This window comes from Macaca fascicularis, chromosome X, assembly GCF_037993035.2.
Source record: "Macaca fascicularis isolate 582-1 chromosome X, T2T-MFA8v1.1".
In the NCBI taxonomy this organism is placed as follows: domain Eukaryota; kingdom Metazoa; phylum Chordata; class Mammalia; order Primates; family Cercopithecidae; genus Macaca; species Macaca fascicularis.
This window is the reverse complement of record NC_088395.1, coordinates 41,827,812-41,853,516: the sequence shown is the minus strand read 5'-3', so window position 1 is coordinate 41,853,516 and position 25,705 is coordinate 41,827,812. Positions and strand designations below refer to the sequence as shown.

General features: G+C 38.5%; 1 protein-coding gene and 1 long non-coding RNA gene across 26 annotated transcripts in view; one reads left to right on the top strand and one right to left on the bottom strand.

Annotated features, from left to right (window-relative positions):
• CASK (calcium/calmodulin dependent serine protein kinase) overlaps positions 1-25,705 on the top strand; it is a 413,308-nt gene that overhangs the window by 90,575 nt on the left and 297,028 nt on the right. The window lies entirely within an intron of this gene.
• LOC141409479 (uncharacterized) lies at positions 5,652-7,576 on the bottom strand. Its single transcript, XR_012430411.1, has 2 exons — positions 7,405-7,576; positions 5,652-7,080 (listed from the first exon to the last, which is right to left on the bottom strand). It is a non-coding gene; the product is annotated as an uncharacterized lncRNA (long non-coding RNA).

The window sequence follows — 25,705 nt, the reverse complement described above, 5'->3', positions numbered from 1 at the left end:
TATCTCTTAACTGTCGTGTACTGTATGATTTCCTTTATATAAGTTTCAAAGTGATAAAATTATAGAACTGGAGAACAGATTAGTGATTGTCAGGTGTGGGACTCTGCAAAGTTTAGGTGAGGATTGTGAGATGGGTGAGTGGGTGTGACTAGAAAGGGTTAGCACATGGGGTTTTTGTGGGAGATCATTATGTAGCAGTTCTATATCTCTATTTTGGTGGTGACTACTTGAATTTACACACAGTGATAAAATTGAATAGCTCTGCACATAGACACATGAGTGCGTGTAAAACTATTGAAATCAAAATAAAGTCTGTTGGTTGTATCAATAGTCAGTTTCCTGGTTTTGATATTGTACTACTATTATATGCTACTATGGGGGAAAATGCGTTAAAGGTACACAAAATCTCTGTACTACTTTTGCAACTTTCTGTTAATGTACAATTATTTTAAAATTTTAAAAAATTGTAAAGTTTCCCTTATAAACTGTTTGCTCTTCCATGAAAGAGATAATTAGCCCACAAATATTTGGGAGTATAGGTAAAAACATTTTAACTAAAGGTTTTGATTTCCAAACAATCCAAATTGTTCTGTACAGGCAAACTCTGACTGATGTAACTGATAGCATCATCAAAAACTATCACTTGTTTTCCTCAAGAAACATGAATATTTAATAGATTTCATTTACATGGGGAATTTATATTCATTTTGTGGAATAGTTACTGGTTTAGTTAATAAATCTATATACCTTCCTTTGCATGCAGAAATCATTTGCCAAAACCTTTTATTCACAGTTGCATTTTCTTAGTGTCATCATTTGCTTGACTATGGCTTGCAGTTGATATTGTTAGAAGTAATCCAGCAAATTTCAAGATATTAAGGCTTATACTTTTAATTTTGTCATGCAAAATACTATAGAATATGCTTCCAGAACAGTTTGATCATGTATTTTTTAATTCCAGTCCCATATTTAATATATCAAATTATAGTTTGTAAATTTAATATTTAAAATGAAAAGACTAATTCTTTGAAACATTAATGAATTATGTTCATTATGTGATATAATGAATATGTCACATAATATAAATGTGCAATATTTTATTTTTGAGTTGTCAGATAATCATTTTGAGCATTGGTATTGTTATAGATTCTTAAGGATGATGAAATCCTTAAACGTTAATTGTGGTTCTGTGGAGAGAAGGGTTTTGTATTTCATGGAATAGTTTGAGCAAAACTGCTAGAGAACAGCTTCTAGCTGCTGTAATAATTTTCAACGAAACACCTCCTTTTCACAGTTCCCGATTATAATAGTAATTTAATTATTGTTTTGCTCATTGGCTAGTTTTTCCTAAAGGGGATTTCCCTTAGGTTTTTTTTTGTTTTTCTTTACTTTTAAAGCAAATTTTCTTTGTATAGAATTTCATGTATTTCTGTAGACCTTATATCTTTTTTTTCTACAGGGCAATTTCTATCTGTAGACCTTAGACAATAAGTTATGAGTACTGTTTTAGCAAACTGCACATCTTTGGCTGTTTTTCCTAATGGTTTTGTGTATGTGTGTCTGTTTTGAATTTTTTCAGGCTAATGAGAGTCAACTTTAAATATGTCTGTTTCTTAATGATTAATTTTGCTGTATTATGACAAGCATTTCTGGATAACTGTATTTAAAATGAGATACAAATATTACAAATGTAAAATTTATACTTGTCTTGCTAATCAGATCCTGCTATTCTAGTGAAAAACTGCTGATGAACCTCTAAACCTGAGACAATTTATAGTGATTATGCCTGAGATCAACTGCATGGGAAAAGAAAACCTATTTCTTTCATCTTGTTTTTTGCCTTTTAGAAAACAGTGTAGATTGCCTACTTCTGAAAGTATGTGGCTATTTGTTAACTAAAATGACTCAAACTTGTTCAATATAATTCTAGGTGTAAACATGGCTTGATATTACATGTAACATGTTGGCCATAATCCCCAATATCAACATTTTATTTGCAAATGTCTCTTAACCTGAATTTCTCATCTCATATGACTTCACTGTGTTGATGAGGAGGCTTGTGTTTATGTAATAGAGCTCTCAAAGCTCATTGGCTCACATATTCAATTTATCTTACTATTATCTTAATGTTACATTCAGGAAATGTAGCAATATGAAAAAAAAACTGAGATGAGTTTCTCTGCTCATTTTTTATTCTAAAATAAAGCAGCTTTTTAAAAATGTTTTTCCAGGCCGGGCACAGTGGCCAGGCATGGTGGCTCATGCCTGTAATCCCAGCACTTTGAGAGGCCAAGGTGGGTGGATCACCTGAGGTCAGGAGTTCAAGACTAGCCTGGCCAACATGGTGAAACCCTGTCTCTACTAAAAATATTTATTTTTAATGTTTTTCCTCTACTATATGTGGAATTTGTGTTTCACAAGTTAAAAAGTGCTTTTTATCATTGTTGTTCTCTTTTTCTATACAAATAGCTACCTATTTTCTTTCAAATCTGCATTTTGCTAGCTTTTACATTATGCGACGTAGAGAATTCATTAGGAAACTGTGGGAATAGAAAATAGATGAAGACAGAGAATTTGGTGGGTTGACATAACCCTTGATGTATGGGCTACAGTAGCTGGAAAATTCAGTCTATACACTAGATACAAGATGAATTTTGCAGTATACTTGCTAATTAAAATTTGAGTCTGAAGAATTAGATGAGGGGTGTTCTTGGATGTATTGAATAAGTTACCATTATCCCATCTATGTGAAGAGCCTTTGGAAATAACCTAAGAAGTGTCTTTTGTTATTAAGTTTCCTCTGTAAGAAATTTGTATTACACAATTAAATAATACATGTCAGATAGAAAATATAATAAATTCCAACTTAGGAGACAGTTTATTCAAAAGAATTATTGCAAGGGGGAGAGAGAAACTATTGCAATAGGGAGTGGGGTCTATTTTAATAGAGAGAACACTCTCACCGTAAGATCTATGAGTATCTCAAGGGTTAGGCAAAAAATATTTTTCTTTTATGGGAGGAATAAACAAGATTAGAAAGAACGTGGTAGGAGGAAGTGGGAAGGCCTGGGGGAAGGAGAGAAGCTTAACCAGTTTGATTAACAAGCAACTTCAGACTGGGTGTAAGAGCTCCTAATTGTTCACAAAAACTTCTATACAATATCAAGCACGAATAATTTTAAGGGACCCACTTTTCAAATTCTTACTTCTATATATACTCTTCGTAAACTTGATATACTTAAGAAAATGTCTGTAATGGACATAGAAGTTCTCCTTTCTCATATCCCCTTTCACAAATTTTTCTTCTCTCATTTTACTATCGTCCTTCCTCTTACGCATCCAGAATCTTAATTGTGGTGTGTTACAAGATCTGTTGTAATATGTATCAAAACTTCCAGGGCGCCAAACGAAAGGACAGTTTGAAAATTGGCATCATTGTTGAGACAGTGAATAACTCTGAAAGACCAATAACATACTTTTTCAAGTTAGGTCTATTCTTGCTTTGCTTTCAACAAAATTGATGGATGACCTTATCAATTTGTAAGTTGATGGATTATTAAGAGTAATTTTTGTGGCTCACTCCTATAATCCCAGCACTTGGGGAGGCAGAGGTGGGCAGATCACCTGAGCCTAGGAGTTCAAGACCACCCTGGGCACAACATAGTAAAACCCCATCTCTACAAAAAATACAAAAAATTAGCTGGGCATGGTGGCATGTGCCTGTAGTCTCAGCTACCTGGGAGGCTGAGGTGGGAGGATCGCCTGAGCCCAGGAAATCGAGGCTGCAGTGAGCTGTGATTGTGCCACTGCACTCCAGCCTGGGCAACAGAGTAAGATCCTTTCTCAAAAAAAGCGTAATTTTTATTAAGTCATTATAATTCATGGTATATAACTCAAAAAGAGATTGCTTTAACAGAACTTCATCTATTCCTATATACTTGGTTTTTTTTCAAATAGGTTTATTGAGATATAATTCACATACCATAAAACACTCCTTTAAGTTGTATAACTCAGTGGATTTTAGTATATTAAGAGTTGTGCAACTGTCATTGCTACCTATTTTCAGAACATTTTCATCTCCCCCAAAAGAAACCCTATACCTTTTCATAGACACCCACTATTTTCCCCCCTCCTGGTCTCTGGCAATTACCAGTCTACTTTCTATTTCTATGTATTTGCCTTTTTTGGACATTTCGTATAAATGGAAACATACAATATGTGTTGCATCTGGCTTCTTTCGCCTTACATATTTTCAAGGTTCATCCATGTAGTAGCAGGTGTCAATACTTTATTCCTTCTTATGACTGAATAATATTCCATTGCGTAGATATATATCGATTCATTAGTTGATGTACATTTGGGTTGTATCAGTTTTTTAGCTGTTAGGTATAATCCTGATATGAATATTCATGTGTAGTTGATCCTCGTTATTCAAGGATTCTTTATTTAAAAATTCACCTAATTGATAATATTTATAACTCCCAAACTCATACTCTTGGCGTCACGCACAGACATGTGCAAAGTGATGACAAATTTGAATCATTCAACATGCACATTCCCAGCTAAGGTCAGACAAGGCAACACTCTTCTATCTTGTTGTTTGGGCTCTCATACCATAAATGAGTTCCCTTTTCTATGTCTACTTAGTTCCACATTTTCACCCTTTTGTGTTTTTTGCTGATGATTTTGCTTCTTAAAGTGGCCCCCAAGCATAGTGTTGAGTGCTGTATAGTGTTCCTAAGTGTGAGAAGGCTGTGATGCGCCTTACAGAGAAAATACATATATTAGACAAGTGTCATTCAGGCATGAGTTATAGGGCTGTTGGCCATGGGTTCAGTGTTAATAAATCAACAATATATATGAAATAACATGTCTTTAAACTGAAACACACATATAGTGAGGTTATGTAATGATCTGTGGACAAATATGGTGCAACCAGAGATTCACAGTAACCTGTATTTTCCCGAAGGAACAGTGTTCCTGTGTTTCCTCATTCAGTGTTTGTGTTGACTTTATAGAATATAAGTACTGCAAATAATGAAGATTGACTGTATATGGTTTCATGTAACATACAGTTTCAGTTCTCTTGGGTGTATACCCAGGAATAGAATTGCTAGGTCATATGATAACATTGCTTGTTTTGTGAACAAGGGTTCTTAGTGTTTACATCTATAAAAGTGAAAATAGGAATAGAATTTGTATTGAGCGCTGTCTTATTCTACCAGATGCAAGAAAGTGAGGTCCTTGGTGGGCTGGTGTGGAACTGGCCCCATGACACACAGGAGTGTCACCTTTTGTGCCACTTCCATAGACATAACTTCCAAGGACCCCTGAAGAGACATGTCCAAGTGGAAGAAATCACCACATTCAGGAAAGTCCAAAGCTGTTCAATTATAGTTTTCCTAGAGTAGACTGTTTTCTTTGTTCATTATACCAGCTTTCCACCATCTGTCTCACTTTCCTCTTTCCCAGTTCCTAGATGGCTGGTTTATGAGATTGAATCTAGAGAGTATAAGCCTTACATAGAAAGTTGATGAGCCTACAAGTGGGTTAAAGCTTAGTGTTTTATTTTTTTTTTTAAGTTTTGTGTTTTTTAAAAAGCATTTTCATATGAACTGTTGCTTATTTATTTATTTATTTATTTTGAGACGGAGTCTCACTCTGTCACCCAAGCTGGAGTGCAGTGGTGCTATCTCAGCTCACTGCAACCTCCGTCTCCTGGGTTCAGGCGATTCTCCTGCCTCAGTCTCCCGAGTAGCTGGGATTACAGGCGTGCACCACAATGCCCGGCTAATTTTTTTGTATTTTTAGTAGAGACAGGGTTTCACCATGTTGGCCAAGCTGGTCTCGAACTCCTGACCTCAGGTGATCAGCCCACCTCGGCCTCCCAACATGCTGGGATTACAGGCATGAGCCACCACACCTGGGTGAACTGTTGCTTTATAATATCTCAATTGTTTACTTCTTTGATAGCATGAATAATTTACTATATGATTAAAAGACTTTAGTGATGGTACATCAAAAAGAGTAGTATCTACAAACAGAAGCAGTTTTGTGCTTGTTTGTAGTAAAGACTGTGTCTATAACTGAGTCAGTAAGCATATTCTCCTTTTTAATTACTGCCATGTACTAATCAAACACTATTTAAAATGCCAGGCATGTTGCTAGGTGCTGTTCATATCTGTTGTCTTATCTTCAGAGAAACCTTGCAAAAAAATACTTTATCTACATTTTGCAATTGAAGATTAAAGAAGTTAAATAACTTTTGGATTGATGTACAGGAAGTGGTAGAGCCAGGTGAATCCAAGTTGGTCTGTTTTTTGGACTCCAAAAGCAATATTTTTCCCACATCTCAGGCTGTTAACCCTCACCCTTTATATCCTAGTGCCCAGCTACTTTATGTGTCCTGCACCCCCAAACCCAAAAGTGGTGCTTGTGTGAAGTGAAGGTAGAGAGTTTTGTTTTTTTGGATTTGTTTTTTCACAGCTTTACTCTGACCATCTAGAACTATGCCTGGCACAATATAGGTAATACTTATTGAGTGAATGAAGGAATGCCATGTAAGTTTTGTGAATTTACTGAGGAGTCTCGGGATGGTGCAGTAAGGGAACAGCGTGACAGGTGATGAACAAAGGAAGGTTTCTGCTTTTTGGCAAAGATTGCATCTGTAAAAGGTAAATAGGCTGAGTAACACTTTCATGATCAGGACTCCAAAGCTGGGCTATAAAAACACATTACTCTAATCCATGTTTATCTATCACTTCTTACCTGGCTGGCATGCTAGTTTATCCAAACTACTTTATTGTACACGCTTGTTGTGCAGATTGCTATTAATATAATGAGGTCATATAATTAGTTATGGTAGTAGATGGTGACCCTTCTCAAACTATGAGGAAGATGTTTAGGTATCTTCAAAATAAATTCTGCAGAGATCCCAGAGACAGATTAGGAAGTCTCATAGATGGACAAAAGACTTGAAAAATATTTCAGAGGCTGGACACGGTGGCTCATGTCTTTAATTCCAACACTTTGGAAGGCCGAGGCAGGAGAATCACTTGCGTCCAGGAGTTCAAGACCAGCCTGGGCGGCCGGGCGCGGTGGCTCAAGCCTGTAATCCCAGCACTTTGGGAGGCCGAGACGGGCGGATCACGAGGTCAGGAGATCGAGACCATCCTGGCTAATATGGTGAAACCCCGTCTCTACTAAAAATACAAAAAACTAGCCGGGCGAGGTGGTGGGCGCCTGTAGTCCCAGCTACTCGGGAGGCTGAGGCAGGAGAATGGCGTAAACCCGGGAGGCGGAGCTTGCAGTGAGCTGAGATCCGGCCACTGCACTCCAGCCTGGGCGACAAAGCGAGACTCCGTCTCAAAAAAAAAAAAAAAAAAAAAAAAAAAAAAGACCAGCCTGGGCAACATAGTGAGACCCGATCTCTACAAAAAATAAAAAATTAACCAGGCATGGTGATGTGTGCCTGTAGTCCTAGCTACTTGGGAGGGTAAGGTGGGAGGATTGTTTGGGCCTGGGAGGCTGAGGCTGCAGAGTGAGACCCTATCTCAAAAAAAAAAAGAAAAAAAAAGATATTTCAGAAAAAAATGTATCCACATGAACAGTAAACAATGCACAACTCCATTAGTCATCAGAGAAATGCAAATTAAAACCTCAGATACCACTGCATTCCTAACAGAATGGCTAAAAAATGAAAATGACAGTTCCAAAGTGGCAGTGAGGATGGAGAGCCACCAAAACTCTTACTGCTAATAGTGATGCAAATTAGTTTAACCACTTTGATAAACTGTTCGGGAATATCTACCAAAGCTGACATATATATTTATCTTGTGACCTACCATTTGCATCCCTGGGTATATACACAACAGAAATGTCTTAACATATGTTCACCAAAAAAACAAAAACAAAAACAGGTACAAGAATGCTTTTAGCAGAATTCTTCGTAATAGGCCTAAATTGGAAACAACCCAAATGTCCAACAGTAGTGAAATGACATAAATAAATACCACTGTATTCATACAGTGGAGCACAACAAAGCAGTGAGAATGGATGGACCTTTGTTACACAAAAAAACACAGATGAATCTCACAAGCATAATGATAAGTGAAAGAAGCCAGGCTTAAAAAACTACCTACTCGGGCCGGGCGCGGTGGCTCACGCCTGTAATCCCAGCACTTTGGGAGGCCGAGACGGGCGGATCACGAGGTCAGGAGATCCAGACCATCCTGGCTAACACGGTGAAACCCCGTCTCCACTAAAAAATACAAAAAAAAAACTAGCCGGGCGAGGTGGCGGGCGCCGGTAGTCCCAGCTACTCGGGAGGCTGAGGCAGGAGAATGGCGTGAACCCGGGAGGCGGAGCTTGCAGTGAGCTGAGATCCGGCCACCGCACTCCAGCCTGGGTGACAGAGCGAGACTCCGTCTCAAAAAAAAAAAAAAAACTACCTACTCTATGATTCCATTTATATAAAGTACAAAAACAGTGTAACTAATGTATGAAGTTTGAGGTCAAAGTAGTGGTTACCGGAGCGGGAAAGTAGTGACCTGGAGGGGACATGGTGGGAGCTACGGAGGTGCTGGTCATGTTCTGTTTCTTGATCTGGACGCTGGTTAAGTTCGCTGAAAATTCATCAAGCTGTATATTTATGATATTTGTGTGAAGGATGGGTATACATTGTCCAAAGGGAAAGAGTGGAGCAGTTTTATTTTGTCAACTCATGTGGTCTGGCATAAAGATCTGTCTGGGCTATTTAAATATTTATATTTTGCATAATGAGGATCTGACTTGTTCACAAAAGCACTCATTCAGTCTTGGGGAGAAAAGGGTGATGCGATACCTGTTCTGTGCCAAATGCTAAGTACTGGGATATGTAAAAATAGAAAGAAAACACAGGTATCTTTAACTCTAGTAATCCAGACATAAGATGCTCTTCCTCAATAGTAAATGCTAAAGAGACAGAGTGACTCAGGGTACAGGTGAATCTGCTTTGTTATCCTTATTGGTTACTTTAAAAATAATGACATCAAAAAGGATGAGTTTGCGTCCTTTGTAGGGACATGGATGCAGCTGGAAACCATCATTCTTAGCAAACTATCACAAGAACAGAAAACCAAACACCGCATGTTCTCACTCATAGGTGGGAACTGAACAATGAGATCACTTGGACTCAGGAAGGGGAACATCACACACGGGGGCCTATCATGGGGAGGGGGCAGGGGGGAGGGATTGCATTGGGAGTTATACCTGATGTAAATGATGAGTTGATGGGTGCAGCACACCAACATGGCACAAGTATACATATGTAACAAACCTGCACGTTATGCACATGTACACTACAACTTAAAGTATAATAATAATAAATAAATTTAAAAAAAAAAAAGACACATTAGAAAAATGGAAAATCAAAAAGGTCACCTGTGTTCTTAACTCAGTCATGTCCATTTATCTTAAAAAGCCTAGATCTGCATCCATCTATCATCCATTGCATAAAGGTTTTTCTTTAAAATAAATGTTCACTTCATTAAAAAAAATAATAATGACAAAAGGCATTGGTGCAAAATGTATCTAAAGTTACAACGTAAGTGCCATTTCTAAAGCGTTTTGGAAAAAATTCCACTAGTCTATTTGAATTGGCCTTGTGTTGTCTGTGGTGTTTGGCTTTCTCTTGGGTAGCTTAAATTTCCTCCCCATCAGTATAGTAGATTTTATCTATTTTGTTTACTCTTCAGAAATAACTGCCAGGAGATTTTTAAGGCTACTGATTGAGGAATGATTGCCAAATTACCCATTTTTTGTGTAAAGGCAGTAAGCAATGCCAGCTTTCTGAGGAGCTTCACCAATTTGTCTCTATAATGTGTAGTATTTCTTAACAGTTTTAATATGTGAATGAAAATACTACCAAGTTTCTCCTGGATCCCCACCCTTGTTCATTCAGTGATTTTTTTTGCTGAGCTTTGGAAATGAACCTTTTGTCTTTTTAGTATGATCCTCTTCCCTCATGTCATTTGAAAATACCCATCTCTTGCACGAGACTAAGAACAATGCTGTCCTGTTGAGTTCTTATAAAATCCAAAGAAAATGTAAGTACTAAGTGGATGATAGTTAAAGGGTTTACAGCTTTTCTTACAGATTCACCAAAGTAGGAAAATAATGAGAAGAGTTGGAGTCAGACATGCCAGACGTTCCAAATCTGCCCTGTAGTTCCATAAACCTCAGCTTTCCTAGTTGTCAAATGAGGAGAATGATATTGTCCTCATGGGGCTGGTGCAGGGATTAAGGGTGATGATATCTGTGAAGCATCTCAGCTTAGTGCTTAGCACACTGTAGGTGGTCAGTAATTTTCCTGTTCTCTGTTGTGATTTATCCTCTATTAATTCTGGAGTTATCTTTATCTTGCCTACCTCAATCCATTCTCTACAATTTCCATTTGTTTATTTTAATTATTTTGTCTTCCTCTTACTTTTTTTCCTAAATAAATCTACCGGAGAGTAGTTTTTGTGGACTCTGACAGGACGTACATTTTTCTTCTTTTAATAATGTTAAAACAGATGTCCAAAAAAACCTTTAAATAAAAAACCAAACGTGTTCAAGGAAGTTACTGTGTTTTCTAAACTCTGTCACCAGGGTGGCTGATAATATTAATTTTCTACTCATTAGTCTGAGATGCTTATTGAAGACTGCTGATTTAGGAAGTATGGACCTGCTATGGTCTGCATGTTTATGTCCCCCACCCCAAATTTATATGTTGAATACTAATTGTCGAGGTGATGGTATTAGAAGATGGTGCCTTTGGAAGGGCTCTGCCCTCGTGAATCGGATTAATGCTCTTATAAAAGATGCCTAAGAGAGATCCCTTGCCCCCTCTACCATGTGAGGACACAGTGAGAAGATGCCACCTATGAACCAGAGAGCAGCCTGCATTAGATACCAGATCTGCTGGTACCTTGATCTTGAACTTCCCAGTCTCTAGACCCATGAGAAATAAATTACTGTTGTTTATAGACCACCTAGTCTATGGTATTTTGTTATAGCCAGCCCAAACAGACTAAGACAGGGCCCTTTTATGTTCTGGCTTACCATATTTAACTATGGCTATTTTACTAGTCAGAACCCCTCTTTTCTCTAGTGTATGTTTCTGTGACTTAGATTTAGTTTGAGGGCATTTTCATGTTTACTTTTTTCTTAAAAATTTTCTCGAGATTATTAACAGATGCCAAGTGAATTTCCCTCGCCCATTTCAATTTTATATGGTATCTCTTTTAGATCTTTCTCTTAAAGTAAATGCGTTACATTGTATTTTTAAAACACTTTTTGCCTTAATAAACTGCTAACACTTCAGTTAAGAGGAGTTAATAACAGTTTCACCAATGCACATTGAAAATGATGGAAATTATTCAGGAGATTCCATTAGTCAATAATTATTAAAATTAAGCCAAAAATAATGAAAGGGATACAATTACACTAAAGTGATATTTATGTCTTATAAAGGTTTCTCTTAAGTGAAAATTGACAATTATTAGACTAGCCATACACAAAATCTGGTATTTTAAAATTAATCTTGGCTGGGTGTGGTGGCTCACACTCATAATCCCAGCACTTTGGGAAGTCAAGGTGGGCAGATCACTTGAGGTCAGTTCGAGACCAGCCTGGCCAACCAACATGGTGAAGCCCTGTCTTTACCAAAATACAAAAATTAGCCAGACATGGTGGTATGGACCTGTAGTCCCAGCTACTCAGGACGCTAAGGTGGGAGAATTGCTTGAACCCAGGAGGCAGAGTTGCAGTGAGCCAAGATGGCGCCACTGCACTCCAGCCTGGGCAGTAGAGTGAGACCCTGTCTCAAAAACAAAACGAAACAAAAAACTAAACCAAGGGCCAAAATGGTGTGGTGACAGGGAAATATTTTCTATTTTCCGTTATAAAAGAGACTCCAGAGTGCTGACTCACCCCTTTCACCTACCATGTGAGGACACAGTGATTACCATTGATTCATGTCTAAGAATATATTGAAGAAAATTCTACATCAGCCTAACAGGGAAACTGGCACAGTTTCGTTTCCACTATATTTGAGTGGTTAGAGAAGTCACAGAGCCCACCTGATTGGAAGGAGAAAGGATGTAGATCCCACCTCTGGATGGGAGAGATGACAAAAAAATTTCTGCCCATCTTTAATCTGCCACATCAAGTAATTTTAAAGTTAAACTTTGTTGCCTTAATGTTTGAGTGAGATTGTAGTAGTTGATGCTACTCCATTCCAAAGCAGTACTAAAATCCTACCAGAGGATCAAATGTCCTCATTAAGTCCCAATTCAGGATACATATGACAGCAGTGAATAATTTGTCACTCCGAATAGGAGACTAAAATAAGGACATATCATGTTCCACAATTACAGACTATTTAAAATCCAGTCTGGCACTGTTTGTTAAAACATAATTTTAATGTTTTTGTAATCAAAAGATAGGAAAATTATTTCAGGCAGGCTGTTTTTATAATTTCGTTTTGTCATTCTTAAGAGTGAATAATATAAGGAAACAGGTAGTGATTGCTTTTTGAACTATAAAGTGCTTTTCATTTTTAGTAAGAGGTTTATGTCTATAAAATAATCTGAAAAGATAGATCATCTGCCAACCAGTGGTAGAGTATCTATTGGAAGGCTCAGGACTCCTGAAACACATCATAAAATTGTCATGTAATTCTTAGAGCTGAGCGCAGAGCTAGTTTGATTTCATCACAATAGGCAGATATTGATGGATTAACTTTGAGCATTTCATGAAATAAAACATACTTTGCTGTTTTTGGTTTATAATACATTTTAAAACATTTGATTCTGAAACAAAAATTCTAAAGCTGGTAATTGTCTTTCCTTTGATTCTATATGTGACCAGTTTAATTTTTATAATTCAGGGCAATGAAAGAATTTGCTGGGTATCTAGAGTGACTATTTTATCACTTTAGATAATCTAGTCCAATCAAAGGCCTCTTAAGCCCAGTAATAACAGTTTTGGTTATTTTTTTTCCCAGGTGGGGTAGTGTATCAATCAGGGTCCAGTTAGGAGACAGAAACCAAACAGTAATTTAATGTGTTTCTTCTGACTTTTAAAAAAATTTTTGTTGGTACAGAGTAGGAGTGTATATTTGTGGGGCACATGAGATGTTTTGATATAGGCATGCAATGTATATTCATCACATCATGGAAAATGGGGTATCTGTTCCCTCAAGCATTTATCCTTTATGTTGCAAAAAAATCCAATAATACTCTTGCAGTTATTTTAAAATGTACCGGGAGTGGAGCAAGATGGCCGAATAGGAACAGCTCCAGTCTCCAACTCCCAGCGCGAGCGACACAGAAGACCGGTGATTTCTGCATTTTCAACTGAGGTACTGGGTTCATCTCACTGGGGAGTGCCGGACGATCGGTGCTGGTCAGCTGCTGCAGCCCGACCAGCGAGAGCTGAAGCAGGGCGAGGCATTGCCTCACCTGGGAAGCGCAAGGGGGAAGGGAATCCCTTTTCCTAGCCAGGGGAACTGAGACACACAACACCTGGAAAATCGGGTAACTCCCACCCCAATACTGCGCTTTAAGCAAACAGGCACACCAGGAGATCATATCCCACACCTGGCCGGGAGGGTCCCACACCCATGGAGCCTCCCTCATTGCTAGCACAGCAGTCTGCGATCTCGCGGCAAGGCAGCAGCGAGGCTGGGGGAGGGGCGCCCGCCATTGCTGAGGCTTAAGTAGGTAAACAAAGCCGCTGGGAAGCTCGAACTGGGTGGAGCTCACAGCAGCTCAAGGAAACCTGCCTGTCTCTGTAGACTCCACCTCTGGGGACAGGGCACAGTAAACAATAACAAACGCAACAGAAACCTCTGCAGACGCAAGCGACTCTGTCTGGCAGCTTTGAAGAGAGCAGTGGATCTCCCAACACGGAGGTTGAGATCTGAAAAGGGAAAGACTCCCTGCTCAAGTGGGTCCCTGACCCCTGAGTAGCCTAACTGGGAGACATCCCCCACTAGGGGCAGTCTGACACCCCACACCTCACAGGGTGGAGTACACCCCTGAGAGGAAGCTTCCAAAGCAAGAATCAGACAGGTACACTCGCTGTTCAGAAATATTCTATCTTCTGCAGCCTCTGCTGCTGATACCCAGGCAAACAGGATCTGGAGTGGACCTCAAGCAATCTCCAACAGACCTACAGCTGAGGGTCCTGACTGTAAGAAGGAAAACTATCAAACAGGAAGGACACCTACACCAAAACCCCATCAGTACATCACCATCATCAAAGACCAGAGGCAGATAAAACCACAAAGATGGGGAAAAAGCAGGGCAGAAAAGCTGGAAATTCAAAAAATAAGAGCGCATCTCCCCCGGCAAAGGAGCGCAGCTCATCGCCAGCAACGGATCAAAGCTGGACAGAGAATGACTTTGACGAGATGAGAGAAGGAGGCTTCAGTCCATCAAATTTCTCAGAGCTAAAGGAGGAATTACATACCCAGCGCAAAGAAACTAAAAATCTTGAAAAAAAAGTGGAAGAATTGATGGCTAGAGTAATTAATGCAGAGAAGGTCATAAACGAAATGAAAGAGATGAAAACCATGACACGAGAAATACGTGACAAATGCACAAGCTTCAGTAACCGACTCGATCAACTGGAAGAAAGAGTGTCAGCGATTGAGGATCAAATGAATGAAAGGAAGCGAGAAGAGAAACCAAAAGAAAAAAGAAGAAAAAGAAATGAACAAAGCCTGCAAGAAGTATGGGATTATGTAAAAAGACCAAATCTACGTCTGATTGGGGTGCCTGAAAGTGAGGGGGAAAATGGAACCAAGTTGGAAAACACTCTTCAGGATATCATCCAGGAGAACTTCCCCAACCTAGTAGGGCAGGCCAACATTCAAATCCAGGAAATACAGAGAACGCCACAAAGATACTCCTCGAGAAGAGCAACTCCAAGACACATAATTGCCAGATTCACCAAAGTTGAAATGAAGGAAAAAATCTTAAGGGCAGCCAGAGAGAAAGCTCGGGTTACCCACAAAGGGAAGCCCATCAGACTAACAGCAGATCTCTCGGCAGAAACTCTCCAAGCCAGAAGAGAGTGGGGGCCAATATTCAACATTCTTAAAGAAAAGAATTTTCAACCCAGAATTTCATATCCAGCCAAACTAAGTTTCATAAGTGAAGGAGAAATAAAATCCTTTACAGATAAGCAAATGCTTAGAGATTTTGTCACCACTAGGCCTGCCTTACAAGAGACCCTGAAGGAAGCACTAAACATGGAAAGGAACAACCAGTACCAGCCATTGCAAAAACATGCCAAAATGTAAAGACCATCGAGGCTAGGAAGAAACTGCATCAACTAACAAGCAAAATAACCAGTTAATATCATAATGGCAGGATCAAGTTCACACATAACAATCTTAACCTTAAATGTAAATGGACTAAATGCTCCAATTAAAAGACACAGACTGGCAAACTGGATAAAGAGTCAAGACCCATCAGTCTGCTGTATTCAGGAGACCCATCTCACACGCAGAGACATACATAGGCTCAAAATAAAGGGATGGAGGAAGATTTACCAAGCGGATGGAGGAAGATTTACCAAGCAAATGGAGAACAAAAAAAAGCGGGGGTTGCAATCCTAGTCTCTGATAAAACAGACTTTAAACCATCAAAGATCAAAAGAGACAAAGAAGGCCATTACATAATGGTAAAAGGATCAATTCAACGGGAAGAGCTAACTATCCTAAATATATATGCACCCAATACAGGAGCACCCAGATTCATAAAGCAAGTCCTTAGAGACTTACAAAGAGACTTAGACTCCCATACAATAATAATGGGAGACTTCAACACTCCACTGTCAACATTAGACAGATCAACGAGACAGAAAGTTAACAAGGATATCCAGGAATTGAACTCATCTCTGCAGCAAGCAGACCTAATAGACATCTATAGAACTCTCCACCCCAAATCAACAGAATATACATTCTTCTCAGCACCACATCGTACTTACTCCAAAATTGACCACATAATTGGAAGTAAAGCACTCCTCAGCAAATGTACAAGAACAGAAATTATAACAAACTGTCTCTCAGACCACAGTGCAATCAAACTAGAACTCAGGACTAAGAAACTCAATCAAAACCGCTCAACTACATGGAAACTGAACAACCTGCTCCTGAATGACTACTGGGTACATAACGAAATGAAGGCAGAAATAAAGATGTTCTTTGAAACCAATGAGAACAAAGATACAACATACCAGAATCTCTGGGACACATTTAAAGCAGTGTGTAGAGGGAAATTTATAGCACTAAATGCCCACAAGAGAAAGCAGGAAAGATCTAAAATTGACACTCTAACATCGCAATTAAAAGAACTAGAGAAGCAAGAGCAAACACATTCGAAAGCTAGCAGAAGGCAAGAAATAACTAAGATCAGAGCAGAACTGAAGGAGATAGAGACACAAAAAACCCTCCAAAAAATCAATGAATCCAGGAGTTGGTTTTTTGAAAAGATCAACAAAATTGACAGACCCCTAGCAAGACTAATAAAGAAGAAAAGAGAGAAGAATCAAATTGACGCAATTAAAAATGATAAAGGGGATATCACCACCAACCCCACAGAAATACAAACTACCATCAGAGAATACTATAAACACCTCTACGCAAATAAACTGGAAAATCTAGAAGAAATGGATAATTTCCTGGACACTTACACTCTTCCAAGACTAAACCAGGAAGAAGTTGAATCCCTGAATAGACCAATAGCAGGCTCTGAAATTGAGGCAATAATTAATAGCCTACCAATCAAAAAAGTCCAGGACCAGATGGATTCACAGCTGAATTCTACCAGAGGTACAAGGAAGAGTTGGTACCATTCCTTCTGAAACTATTCCAATCAATAGAAAAAGAGGGAATCCTCCCTAACTCATTTTATGAGGCCAACATCATCCTGATACCAAAGCCTGGCAGAGACACAACAAAAAAAGAGAATTTTAGACCAATATCCCTGATGAACATCGATGCAAAAATCCTCAATAAAATACTGGCAAACCGGATTCAGCAACACATCAAAAAGCTTATCCACCATGATCAAGTGGGCTTCATCCCTGGGATGCAAGGCTGGTTCAACATTCGCAAATCAATAAACATAATCCAACATATAAACAGAACCAAAGACAAGAACCACATGATTATCTCAATAGATGCAGAAAAGGCTTTTGACAAAATTCAACAGCCCTTCATGCTAAAAACGCTCAATAAATTCGGTATTGATGGAACGTACCTCAAAATAATAAGAGCTATTTATGACAAACCCACAGCCAATATCATACTGAATGGGCAAAAACTGGAAACATTCCCTTTGAAAACTGGCACAAGACAGGGATGCCCTCTCTCACCACTCCTATTCAACATAGTGTTGGAAGTTCTGGCTAGGGCAATTAGGCAAGAGAAAGAAATCAAGGGTATTCATTTAGGAAAAGAAGAAGTCAAATTGTCCCTGTTTGCAGATGACATGATTGTATATTTAGAAAACCCCATTGTCTCAGCCCAAAATCTCCTTAAGCTGATAAGCAACTTCAGCAAAGTCTCAGGATACAAAATTAATGTGCAAAAATCACAAGCATTCTTATACACCAGTAACAGACAAACAGAGCCAAATCATGAATGAACTTCCATTCACAATTGCTTCAAAGAGAATAAAATACCTAGGAATCCAACTTACAAGGGATGTAAAGGATCTCTTCAAGGAGAACTACAAACCACTGCTCAGTGAAATAAAAGAGGACACAAACAAATGGAAGAACATACCATGCTCATGGATAGGAAGAATCAATATCGTGAAAATGGCCATACTGCCCAAGGTAATTTATAGATTCAATGCCATCCCCATCAAGCTACCAATGAGTTTCTTCACAGAATTGGAAAAAACTGCTTTAAAGTTCATATGGAACCAAAAAAGAGCCCGCATCTCCAAGACAATCCTAAGTCAAAAGAACAAAGCTGGAGGCATCACGCTACCTGACTTCAAACTATACTACAAGGCTACAGTAACCAAAACAGCATGGTACTGGTACCAAAACAGAGATATAGACCAATGGAACAGAACTGAGTCCTCAGAAATAATACCACACATCTACAGCCATCTGATCTTTGACAAACCTGAGAGAAACAAGAAATGGGGAAAGGATTCCCTATTTAATAAATGGTGCTGGGAAAATTGGCTAGCCATAAGTAGAAAGCTGAAACTGGATCCTTTCCTTACTCCTTATACGAAAATTAATTCAAGATGGATTAGAGACTTAAATGTTAGACCTAATACCATAAAAATCCTAGAGGAAAACCTAGGTAGTACCATTCAGGACATAGGCATGGGCAAAGACTTCATGTCTAAAACACCAAAAGCAACGGCAGCAAAAGCCAAAATTGACAAATGGGATCTAATTAAACTAAAGAGCTTCTGCACAGCAAAAGAAACTACCATCAGAGTGAACAGGCAACCTACAGAATGGGAGAACATTTTTGCAATCTACTCATCTGACAAAGGGCTAATATCCAGAACCTACAAAGAACTCAAACAAATTTACAAGAAAAAAACAAACAACCCCATCAAAAAGTGGGCAAAGGATATGAACAGACATTTCTCAAAAGAAGACATTCATACAGCCAACAGACACATGAAAAAATGCTCCTCATCACTGGCCATCAGAGAAATGCAAATCAAAACCACAATGAGATACCATCTCACACCAGTTAGAATGGCGATCATTAAAAAGTCAGGAAACAACAGGTGCTGGAGAGGATGTGGAGAAATAGGAACACTTTTACACTGTTGGTGGGATTGTAAACTAGTTCAACCATTATGGAAAACAGTATGGCAATTCCTCAAGGATCTAGAACTAGATGTACCATATGACCCAGCCATCCCATTACTGGGTATATACCCAAAGGATTATAAATGATGCTGCTATAAAGACACATGCACACGTATGTTTATTGCAGCACTATTCACAATAGCAAAGACTTGGAATCAACCCAAATGTCCATCAGTGACAGATTGGATTAAGAAAATGTGGCACATATACACCATGGAATACTATGCAGCCATCAAAAAGGATGAGTTTGTGTCCTTTGTAGGGACATGGATGCAGCTGGAAACCATCATTCTTAGCAAACTATCACAAGAACAGAAAACCAAACACCGCATGTTCTCCCTCATAGGTGGGAACTGAACAATGAGATCCCTTGGACTCAGGAAGGGGAACATCACACACCAGGGCCTATCATGGGGAGGGGGGAGGGGGGAGGGATTGCATTGGGAGTTATACCTGATGTAAATGACGAGTTGATGGGTGCAGCACAGCAACATGGCACAAGTATACATATGTAACAAACCTGCACGTTATGCACATGTACCCTACAACTTAAAGTATAATAATAATAATTAATTTATTAAAAAGAAAAAACCAGCCAAATAAAAAATTTTAAAGCAAAGTTATTGAGATATATTTCGAACATATGGTAAAATGTGAAGGAAAAACTAACTGATTACATGATTGTGGCTGTTAAATACATAGTTGCTGTTACAGTGATGTGTTGGAGCTGGGTTATACCAGCATGTGAAAGCCAATTCCTGAATTTTCCGTTATTTCACAGCCAGTATTAAATGTAGACATTATCACAAGTTAAATAAATACAATTGAATAAATTATGTTAAAAACAAAGGTAATAGGTACTCAAAAAATAAATAAATAAAAAAATAAAATGTACCATTAAATTATTATCTGCTATAGTCACCCTGTTGTGATTTCAAATACTAGGTCTTTTTCAGTAGTAATTTAATTTGAACAAGCAAGGTTTAGCATAAGGAATTATTGCCAAGGGGTTGGGGTAATTGGCTAGTAAGAATTAGAGAACTGAAAAATACAGGCATAAGGAACAGCTGCTATTCCAATGGCTGAGATAGAATGCTCAAGGAAAAGGTTTGGCCTTCCTCCTAGCAGCACTAAGATCTGAACCTTGTTGAAGAGAACATGGCCATGGCTCACCAGATCACAGTGAGGTTCACTGAGACACCATGCTAGTGGAACTCATTGGAAATCTGCCCTCTGGAGTCCAGGGGAAGCCATCCTTAGGGACAGACCTCTGAACATGCAGCAAGCTCCCTGAGGGGCTGCTGGGGGAAGTCAGTAACAAGGAGAGTACCTTACCAGCAGCACTGTGCTGCATAGGCACCTGAAAGGAGTTCCAAGAGAAGCTGTGCATGGAAAGGTGCATGCTGCTGGCCACTGTGCACTGCAGATAAACTGCACACACTGCAGGAGCCTGATGAGAAAAACGCTGGAACTGGGACAATAGAACCCTTTCTCCTTCGGTGCCCATCCAGTGCCCTTTATGGACAAAGCTTAATGTTGTGCCAGCTGGAAGAATATTCAGTCAGTCTCCAGTAGTGCAGAGCAGGCAATGAAGTGTGGATTTGGAGCTGACAGACAATAGATTGATAAGTGGCATGAGGAGAGGAGAGATTGTGTATATGACAGTGAGTATAGTTTTGATGACATGTATCAAGCAACCCCATTCATTATTCTTGACAATGTTTTTATTTCATTTTGCTTTTTTTTTTCTCCTTTAAGGAGACTCATTCAATACAACTTAGTGGTATAGGGCTTAAGGAAGGAAATGCCCACATTTTTGCTTCATATGACTAATTGGATAGTGGTGCTACTTAATTTTATTCAAATGGATACTATCAAAGAGTCAGGGAGAATAAATGAATTTTTGACATCTTGCATCTCAGTAACTTTTGAAATATAAATGTTGATAAGTTAAATATTTTAGTCTAAAATTTAGGACCACAGTCTGAACAAAAGAGAAAAGATTTGAAAATCTTCATCATTTGGGTAATAGATGAAACTTCAGAGACACCTATGATTGCTTAAAGAAAGTGCATTAAAAGGCCACAATGAAAAAAAATGGTCATGAGGAACCATTTTTGGTCATGAAAAATGGTCATGAGGAATGATCCTGAGGAACACCTAAATTTAAAGAAAGGATGGAAAGAAACAGAGGAAACCAGGAGGGGGAAAGAGAAGTAAAAGAATTATTATCAGAGAATGCTGTCATAGACGCTGAGATCAAAAATATTTTCTGTGTTGTCAAATGCTATAGAGAAGCCAAATGAGGGAATAACTGTAATGTCTGTGGAATTTGGCAACATGGAAACAAGTGTGAAGCTTGGCCAGAGCAATTTCGGTGTTGCACTGGGGACAAAAGCAAGATTGTAGTAGGCAGAGGAAGGAACGGGGAGTGAGGAAGCGGGAAAAATAAATATAGAATAATTTTCAAACGGCTAGACTGAGAAGAGGAGAGAGAAACAGTCATAGATGGAGGGGCATGTGGAGCAGGGGTAGAGATTAAAATGGGAAGGATTCCAGTATCATTTTTTTTCCTTTTTTGCCGAAAGAGAACGCTAAGAGGAAAGAAACGGGTGCATTGATGGACTGAGATCTTTGATGGGCAGCAGGTGGAGGGTGGGCAACTCTTCCATCAAGACCAAAAGAAAGTCAAGGTACTGATAGAGCTAGGCCTGCAGGCAGGAGAAGGAACCAGAGGATGTCCCTCAGCTGATGGCCTGATTTTCAGCAGGTGGGAGGCAGAGCCACCTACTGAGAGTAGGCATGGTAGTAGAGAGGAGAGAGAGAAGAGAGTTAGTAATAGCACCTTAGAGGTTAAGAGAGAGAAGAAAAATTGCTAGGCTGCCTCAAGGCCCCTCCCCCCGCCACCTCCCTTAGGCTAAATGCAAGGAATTTGTAGCAGTGCTTATCAACATGCAGATATGATTTCTCTCAGCAGTACTAAATAGCCTATAATTGAGGAAAGGAAAATTGTATGGAAAGGAAAATAGCCTATAATTGAGGAAAGGAAGATTGTGCTAGAGTGAGAAGTATTACACACAGCAGACATGATGGACGAAGGAATCAAGAGAGATGAAAGTAATAGTAATAGCAAGAGAAAAGACCATGGAGCTGGATGGGGAGGAAGATTTTAGAGGTGTATCAAACATGTTATAGTTGGTCAGTCTCCTCACCAGTCACAGTAGTTGTCACGACATCACCATAAGAGGGACAATAGTGTGGTGAGTAAGAAAAGGAAGTTAATTTCAGGAGACTTGGGTTCAAATAATGATGCTGCCATTTATTTATTTTGACCTTATGAAAGTTACCTAACTTCTAAGCAAGCCTGCATTTTTTTTTTCTTTTTCTTTTTCTTTTTCTTTTGGAGACGAAGTCTCCATCTGTCGCCAAGGCTGGAGTGCAGTGGTGCCATCTCGGCTCACTGCAACCTCTGCCTCCCAGCTTCAAGTGATTCTCCTGCCTCAGCCTCCCAAGTAGCTGGGACTACAGGTGCACGCCGCCACCCCCAGCTAATCTTTTGTGTTTAGTAGAGATGGGTTTTCACCATGTTGCCCGGCTGGTCTCGAACTCCTGAGCTCAGGCAATCTACCCGCCTCAGCCTCCCAAAGTGCTAGGATTATAGATGTGAGCCATCTCACCCGGCCACCTGAATTTTTATACATAGTAAATGCTCAACAGATATTTAATATGGAGTGATAATTTCAAGAAAAAAGAAGGTGCAATACAACATGTTAGAGATGCCATTCTGGCACAAAGAAACAAGTCAGTGCCCGCTCTAATTTTAATTTAAGATTACAATAGCCAGTTTTGATTAGAATATTTTACTTCACCACAAGGTACTGTGGTTGCATAACAAATTACCCCAAAACTTAGTGTCATAAAGCAACTATTTAATATACTACAGCTTCTGGGACTCTGCAATTTAGACAGGGCAAATCTGGGGCGTGATCTAGAAGACTCGAGGGCTAGGGCAGGAATCTTCTAAAGGCTCACTAACTCACATCTGGCCATTGATGCTGGCTGTTGACTGAGAGACTTTAACTGGGAACTTTGGCTACACTTGATGTGACTTCTCTATGTGAAAAGTCTTCCTCATAGCATGGCAGCTGAGTTCCAAGGGCAAATATTGAGAGAGACATCCTTTTGCTCAGAATAATGGTCTTGAGATTCATCCCCATGTCTGTTGTATTAGTACTTTTTAAATTGGTTAGTAATGTTCCATTTCATACATATACCGAAGTTTTTAAATCCGTTTTCTTGTTCTTAGAAATATAGGTTGTTTCCAGTTTGGGGCTTAGTAAAGCTGCTTTGAATGTTTGAATGTAAATCTTTTGAGTTGGACATATTGTCACTTCTCTCACATAAATGCAGGAGTGCAGTTACTAGGTCATTAAGAAACTGCCAAACTATTTTCCATAGTGGTTGCACTATTTTATGTTACTACTGGTAATGTGTGAGAGTTACAGCTTTTCCACAGCCTTGCCAATACTTGGTATTGCCATCCTTTTTAATTTTAGCCACTCTGGTCGGTGTGTCATGATATTTCTTGTGGTTTTCATTTGCATTTACCTTATGACTAAAAATGTTGTACTTATTAGCCATTCATATATCTTTGTTGAACTATATCTTCAGATCTTACACCTATGTCTATTTTTCATTGAGGTGTGTGTCTTTTGTATTAAGTGGAGTTCTTTATATATTCTGGATACATTTCCTTGGTCAAATATACATATTGCAAATATGTTCTCCCAGTTTGTAACTTTCCCTTTTATATTCTTAATGGAATCTTTAAAAGAGTAGAAGTTTTTCATTTTGATGAAGTCCAGTTTACAGTTTTTTTCCTTCATGGTTCATAATTTTTATGACCTAAGAAAATTTCACCTACATCAAATTTGTGAAAATTTTCTTTATGTTTTCTTGTATAATTGTAGTTTTGGCTAGGTTTGTGATCCACTTTAGCATAAGAGTTGTATATCATGTGAAGTGTAAGGGTTGAGATTCATGGGTAGCCATTCGCTCCAGCACTCTTTGTTGAAATAACCCTATTGAGTTATTTTAGCACCTTTATCAAAAATAATGTGTTAATCTATTTTCTGCACTTTCTATTCTGATCTGTATTTCTATCCTTATATCAGATTCACACTGTCTAGATTGTTCTATATTAAGTCTTAAAATCCAGTAGCCAAAATCCTACAATTAGGATTTTGTGTTTAGGCTATTCTAGGTTACTTACATTTTCATAAACAATTTAGAGTAAATTTGTCAATTTCTGCAATGAAGCATGAGATTTTGATTGGCGTTCCTTTTTTTTTTTTAAAAAAAGGAGTCTCGCTCTGTCGCCCAGGCTGGAGTGCAGTGGCCCGATCTCAGCTCACTGCAAGCTGCACCTCCCAGGTTTACGCCATTCTTCTGCCTCGGCCTCTCGAGTAGCTGGGACGACAGGCGCCCGCCACCTCACCTGGCTAGTTTTTTGTATTTTTTAGTAGAGACGGAGTTTCACCGTGTTAGCCAGGATGGTCTTGATCTCCTGACCTCATGATCCGCCCGTCTCGGCCTCCCAAAGTGGTGGGATTATAGGCTTGAGTCACCACGCCTGGCTGGCGTTACTTTTAATCTATATATTAATTTGGGGAGAATGGAAATCTTAACCATATTGAGTCCTCCAATCCATAAACACTACTCCATTTATGTAGATCTTTTTTACATTCTCCCAGAAAATATCTTTGTAGTTTTAAGAGTAGATATTTTATTCATATTTCATTACATTTATTGTTAGGGCCTCATATTTTTGATGCTATGGTAAATAGTATTATTTTAAAATTTTTAATTTAATGATTATTGATAGTATATAGAAACACAGTTGATTCTTGTATATTGATCTCATATTTGGCAACCTTGCTAAATTTACTTATTCTAGTGGCTTAAAAGAAATCCTTAAGATTTTCTATTTGAGCAATTGTGTTATTTGATTTCTTTCCATTCTGTATGCCTTTTATTTCTTTTTCTTACCTTAATGCCCTAGCTAGGGCGTTCAATTCAGTGACCTTATATTGATCTCGTATTTGGCAACCTTGCTAAATTCACTTATTCTAGTGGCTTTTAAAAAATCCTTAAGATTTTCTATTTGAAAAATTGTGTTATTTTATTTCTTTCCATTCTGTATGACTTTTGTTTCTTCTTCTTACCTTAATGCCCTAGTTAGGACATTCAATTTAATGATCTTAGGGAGCAAACCAGTGTTTTACCATTAAGTATTGTCTGCAGGTTTTTCTTAAATGCCCTTTATTAGATTCAAGAATTTGTTTTCTTGTCCTAATTTGTTTAATTTTTATTATGGATAAGGGTTGAATTTCTTAGAATGCTTTTTTTCTGAATTGAGTTTTTCACATAGTTCTCCTTTATTCTGTTATTTACATTGAATTTTGAATGCTAAAGTAACCTTGCATTCCTAGGATAAACCCTACTTGGCCATGGTTTATTAAATTTTTTATATACCCATGTGGTAAAAATACTAATATTTTAAAAGATTTTTGTATCAATGGTTGTGATGGTTATTGCTTTCTAGTGTTCTTTTTAAAGTTTCTACTGGCTTTGGTATCAGTAGAGTCAGGTTTATTGGTCTCATATAATTAGCTCATTATTTTCTCAAAATGTTTGTATTGGATTGGTATTACTTTTTCATAGTGTATTGTGGAATTCACTAGTGTCACTATCTCCTGGGCCTGGGATTTTCTTTGTGGGAATTTAAATTATACATGTAATTTCTGTAATAAATTTAGGG